The following is a 5,414-nucleotide window of genomic DNA, read 5'->3' as shown; positions in this document are numbered from 1 at the left end:
GATAAGTAAAAGAATCATGGCAACCTTGTGTAGGATATTCAGAAACAGAGAAGAACACCTGCTTTCTAATTTCCAGTGCTGTCAGCTTCCCAGTTTGCACAATTAACCAAGAAATAATGTGGGGCCACTGGCACAAATGAGGCATCTCCCGGAAGCTTAGCTTCCTATCCATCCCATCTCTTAGATAATGCCAGTTAATTACTTTGAATGTAAGTATTTTATCCAAAAGCCCTTATGTGTCTAAACTAACTCCTTCTACAAATCAAAAATGGTAAATACTTCAACAGAAAACTGGGCAAAAACTTATCATTATCAACAAATAAGAAGAAAGAAACCCTATGCTGGGTAACACCAAAGCTTTGGCCCGGTGCCCTCTGTTGAAACATCCTAGGCCTTTTCTTTCCACTCCTATCACAACCAATCTGATTTAGCCCCTTCACACTTTACCCCTAGATTTTGCTAGACCTTTCTATTTTGTCTCCCTGAATTAAGCTTTCCCCTCTAGGGCACTCTACATACGGATTCTAAAATAATCATCTGCATGTCTACACTTGAACATTATGCAAAAAATAAAATAATCCTCCTGTTTTAATCATCTAATCTCTTTTGGTTGGAAATTTTCAATGGCTTTCCATATGTCATTGTGTAACTTTTAAACTCCCATACCTGATAATCAAAGTTTTACATAATTGTTTCTTCATTGCTCCCTCACCTGATTCTTTGCAGCCAGATTGGTTTACTAAATTCTCACCATATCTGTAGCCATGCCTTTGCCTAGACTGTACTCCCATTTTTTTCCTTATTTAACAAATTATAGCTACTTTTTAAGCCCCAAGTAAAGTTTTAGCTTATCCAGATTTCTCTGACCTCCAAATCTCAAGATCTCAGTTTCTGGTGAATTCTAGCACCGATGGTCTGCATTATCTTTTAGTATCTAATTATATACACCTCCTTTTTTATGCCTATTCTCTTTCTTCCCTCCTATCATTTTCATGTTCTAGGGACAGTAGCATACTTGGCTCTGGATTGGACACAAAATGAGTGCTACATATAGAAAGCCAGTGACAAAGATGAGTTCTGGCCATAGCTAAAGGACTGAGTAATCATGTTAACAGCCAACACTCCTACATATGCTAGGCACTGATGAAGTGTTTCATATATTCACTCACCTAAATTTCACAACAATCTTATGAAATGGTGACTAGCATAATCCCCAGTTTAAAGATGAGGAAATTGAGTTACAGAGCAGAATAACTTGCTCAGGGTCACCAAGCTAATAAATGACAGTCCTGGGTTCAGACCCAGGCAGCCTGGCTCCAGAATCAACTCTTAACCATTTAGAACATCATCACTGAGATGGGGAGAGGGACAGGCTGCTGTGAAGAGGGTGAAGTGAAAATGGGAGGAGAGCAGCGGTTAAGCAATGACGTGATAGGGCTAAATGAAAACGGATAAGAAAACAAGTAAGAGCAATCACAAGTAAAAGACTGGAGAAGGGGCCTAATTGTAAAGGATAATGAGGAGAAGGAAGAGATTGCAGGCAGAGGTGAAAGCAGAAAGTTAGTTGTCAGTATAGCTTGGGGAGATAAAGAAGGCCCAGGAAGGCCTCCAGGAAAAGGCTGCCGTGTGAGGCAGGACACAGAGGACAATGGAGGAAAGGTGATTCTTACAAGATGGTGAAGGTGCCATTGTAGGTGTTGGGCTCTGGCACAGGCACTCAGCAGAGCCTCTGCTTTGGGCTGAGATCAGTACATGACAGCATCTCATCTCCACAGGTACAGAGCTCACATATGTTGGTGCTTGTGGAGGCCTTCTGTTCCTCTGGTGCAGTTAAAGCCTTATTTTGGGGGTAACTTTCAGACCGCATCAATGAATCCTGAGTAGATTCTAGTTCAGTAGGTGGACCTGTGACTTCAGTCAGTTTTCAATGCAGAGTCTGAACCTGGTCTGGACAAGGAGCTGTAGTCTTCTCCAGGGCTGTAGAATGTCCAATCTCTGTAGTGGGTTCTGGAGTGATGGCAAGTCCCAGGTCTGGAGGCTGAGTTGAGGTCTCCTCCATGGTTGGAGATGGTTTAACCTCTATAGTAGGTTCTGTAGTTATGGTAAGCTCCAGGTCCAGAGGTTGAACTGTGACTTGAGTCAGGTTTGAATGCTGAGCCTGACCCTTGTCTGGAGGTGGAAGTGTCACCTCAAGGTGCTCTGGAGGAGGAGCTGTAGTCATCAGGGCTGTAGAAGTTTCAACCTCTGTAATAGATTCTGGAGTGATGGTAAGCCCCAGATCCAAAGGTTGAACTGTGACGCTGGGTGATGTTGGATGCTGAGCTTGATCCTGGCCTGGTGTTGGCACGGACATCTCAAAATATACAGGAGGTTGAGCTACAACCTCCTTACGTAGCTCTGGAGACCAAGTTAGGGTCTTCTGCATGGTTGGAGAAGGTTCAACCTCCATAGTGGATTCTGGAGTTAAGGTAAGTTCCAGATCCAAAGGTTGAACTGTGGCTTGAGTCAGGTTTGAATGGTGAGTCTGAACCTGGTCTGGATGTGGAAGTGTCACCTTAGGGTGCTTTGGAGAAACTAGAGTCTTCTTCAGGGGTGTAGAATGTTCAACCTCCGTAGTGGGTTCTGGAGTGATAGTAAGTCCCAGGTCCAAAAGTTGAGCTGCAATGCTGGTTGACATTGGATGCTGAGCTTGATCCTGACCTGGCGTTGGAACTGTTACCTCTTAATATACTGGAGGTTGGGGTACAACCTTAGGAGGCTGAGTTGGGGTCTCCTGCATGGTTGGAGAAAGTTCAACCTCTGTCGTGGATTCTGGAGTGATGGTAAGCCCCAGGCCCAAAGGCTAAACTGTGACACTGGGCAGTGTTGAATGCTGAGCTTGATCCTGACCTGCTGTTACCTCATAATGAGCTTGAGGTTGAGCTGCAACCTCTGTAGGTGGCTCTGGAAGCTGAGTTGAGTTCTCCATGGTTGGAGAAAAAAAAAACATGGTTGTGGAGTTGTGGTAAGTTCCAGGTGCAAAGGTTGAACTATGACCTGTTAGGTTTGTGTGCTGAGCCTGAACCTGGTCTGGAGGTGGAAGCATCACCTCAGGGTGTTTTGGAGGAGCAGTAGTCTTCCTCAGGGTTGTAGAATGCTCAGCCTCCATAGTGGATTCCGGAGTGATGGTAAGCCCCAGCTCTAAAGGTTGAAATGTGACACTGGGTGATACTGGATACTGGGCTTGGTCCTGGCCTGCTATTGCAACTGTCATCTCATGCATTGGAGGTTGAGCTGCAACCTCCTGAGGTGGCTCTGGATGCTGAGCTGGGACCAGCTGCTGGCTTGAAGGTTCTACCTCCATAGGGGGCTCTGGAGTCTGAGCTGGAACCCCCTGCTGAGTTAAGAGATGGTTCCACCTCCTGAGGGAGCTCTGGAGGTGAAGATGGGGCCATCTGCTGGGTCTGAGAGGGTTCTACCACCACAGGTGCCTCTGAGGACTGAGCAGGGCCTGCCTGCTGGACTGGAGAGGATTCTACCTCTTTAGGTGGCTCTAAAAGCTGAATTGGGGTCTGCTGTAGGACTGGAGATGGTTCGACCTTCTCAGGTGGCTCTGATGGCTGAGCTGGTATCTCCCGCTGCAGTGGAGGACTGACCTCTTCGGTGGACTTTGGAGGATGACCTGAGGCTTCTTGCTGGGTTGCAGATGGTTCAACCCTTAGGGGGCTCTGGTGGCTCAGCTGGGAACTCTTGCTGGACTGGAGAAGGTTCTACTTCCTTTGGGGGATCTGGAGTCTGAGGTTGGGCTTCTCGCTGGGCTGGAGAAGACTCAGCCTCCTCAGGGGTCTGTGGATGCTCAGCTGCAGCCTCTTGCTGGGTTGGAGAGGGGTTCTCATTATTAACAGGTTCTGGAGATTGAACTGAAGTCTCCCGTTGACCTGCTAAAGGTCCAGTGTCTTCTGATGACTCTAGAGGCAGAGATGGGCCCCCATGCTGGGTGGTGCAGAAGGTTCTACATCATTACCTGGCCCTGAGAGCTGAGCTGTAGCCTCCTGGTGGATTGGAGAAGTTCCTACCTCTGCAGTAAGCTCTGTTGCTATGGTGAGCTGCATGTCTGGAGGCCTAATAGTGACATTGGGCAAATCTGAATGCTGAGCTTGGTGGTGACCTGGAGGTGAAATTGTCACTTCATGATGTGCTGGAGGCTGAGCTGGGGCCTCCTGCTGGCTGGAGAAGATTCAGCCTTCCCAGAAGACATAGAAGGCTGAGCTGGCTGCTTCTGCTTACTGGCGGAAAGTTCAGGCTCCACAGGAGGATCCGGAGGCTCATTTGGGGCCTCCTCCTGGCTTACAGAAGGTTCCACTCCTCTGGAGGCTGAGCTGGGGCCTCCTGCTGGGCTTTGGAAGATTCAGTCTCCTTGGTAGGCTCTGAAGTTATGGTAACCTACACATCCACAAGTTTAACTGTAACACTGGACAAGTTAAAAGGAGGTTGATCTTCACCTGGAGGGTGAATTGTCACCTCATGATTCGGTGGAGTTTGAGCTCCACTCTCCATAGAGGACTCTGGAAGCTGAGTTGGAGCCTCTTGCTGGGCCTCAGAATGTTCAACCTCCCAGGAAACTTAGAAGGCTCAGCTGGCTCTTCCTGCTCACTGGGGGAAGGTGCACACTCCATAGGAGGACCTGGAGGCTCAGTTGGGGCCTCCTTCTTGGTTGCAGAAGGTTCCACCTCCTCTGGAGGCTGGGTTGGGATCTCCTGCTGGGATGGAGAAGATGCTGCCTCCTCGATAGGCTCTGAAGTTATGATCTCCACATCTGCAGGTTTCACTGTAACGCTGTAATGCTGGGCAAGTTAGAATGAGCTTGATCCTCACCTGGAGGGTGAACTGTCACCTCATGATTTGGTGGAGTTTGAGCTGCACTCTCTGTAGAGGACTCTGGAGGATGAGCGGGGGCCTCCTGCTGGGTCTCAGAAGGTTCAACCCCCCAGCCCCCACAAGAAACTCAGAAGGCTGAGCTGGCTGCTCCTGCTTGCTCACTGGGGGAAAGTTCAGCCTCCACAGGAGGATCTGGAGGCTCAGCTGGGGTCCCTTGCTGGGTTGCAGAGGGTTTCCTCTCCTTAGGGCACTCTGGTGTCCGAGCTGGAGCCTCTAATTGTGTTGAGGAAGAGTCCATCTCCTTGGTGTGCTCTGGAGGCTGAGCAGTGGCCTGTTCCTGGCTTGATGTAAGTTCCTTACCTGGCTCTGGAGTTACCACAAGCTCCACACCCACAGGTTTGACTGTGACACTGGGCAAGTGTCAGTGCTGAGCTTCACTCCAACTTTTCAATGGAACATTTACCTCATGATGTATCAATGGCAGAGCTACCATCTCTTCAGAGGCAGGTCACTGCTGTGCTGGGGCCTCCCGCTCTGTTGAAGAAGAGTGGACCCCC

At 48.7% G+C, this 5,414-nt stretch overlaps 1 pseudogene; it reads right to left on the bottom strand.

Moving 5' to 3' along the window:
* Nucleotides 1-1,924: 1,924 nt before the first annotated feature.
* Nucleotides 1,925-2,677, bottom strand: LOC144335649 (leucine-rich repeat-containing protein 37A3 pseudogene; annotated as a pseudogene).
* Nucleotides 2,678-5,414: the final 2,737 nt, after the last annotated feature.

This window comes from Macaca mulatta, chromosome 16, assembly GCF_049350105.2.
Source record: "Macaca mulatta isolate MMU2019108-1 chromosome 16, T2T-MMU8v2.0, whole genome shotgun sequence".
Lineage (NCBI taxonomy): Eukaryota > Metazoa > Chordata > Mammalia > Primates > Cercopithecidae > Macaca > Macaca mulatta.
Note: the sequence above shows the minus strand (reverse complement) of the source record. Positions and strands in the feature narration are given on the sequence as shown.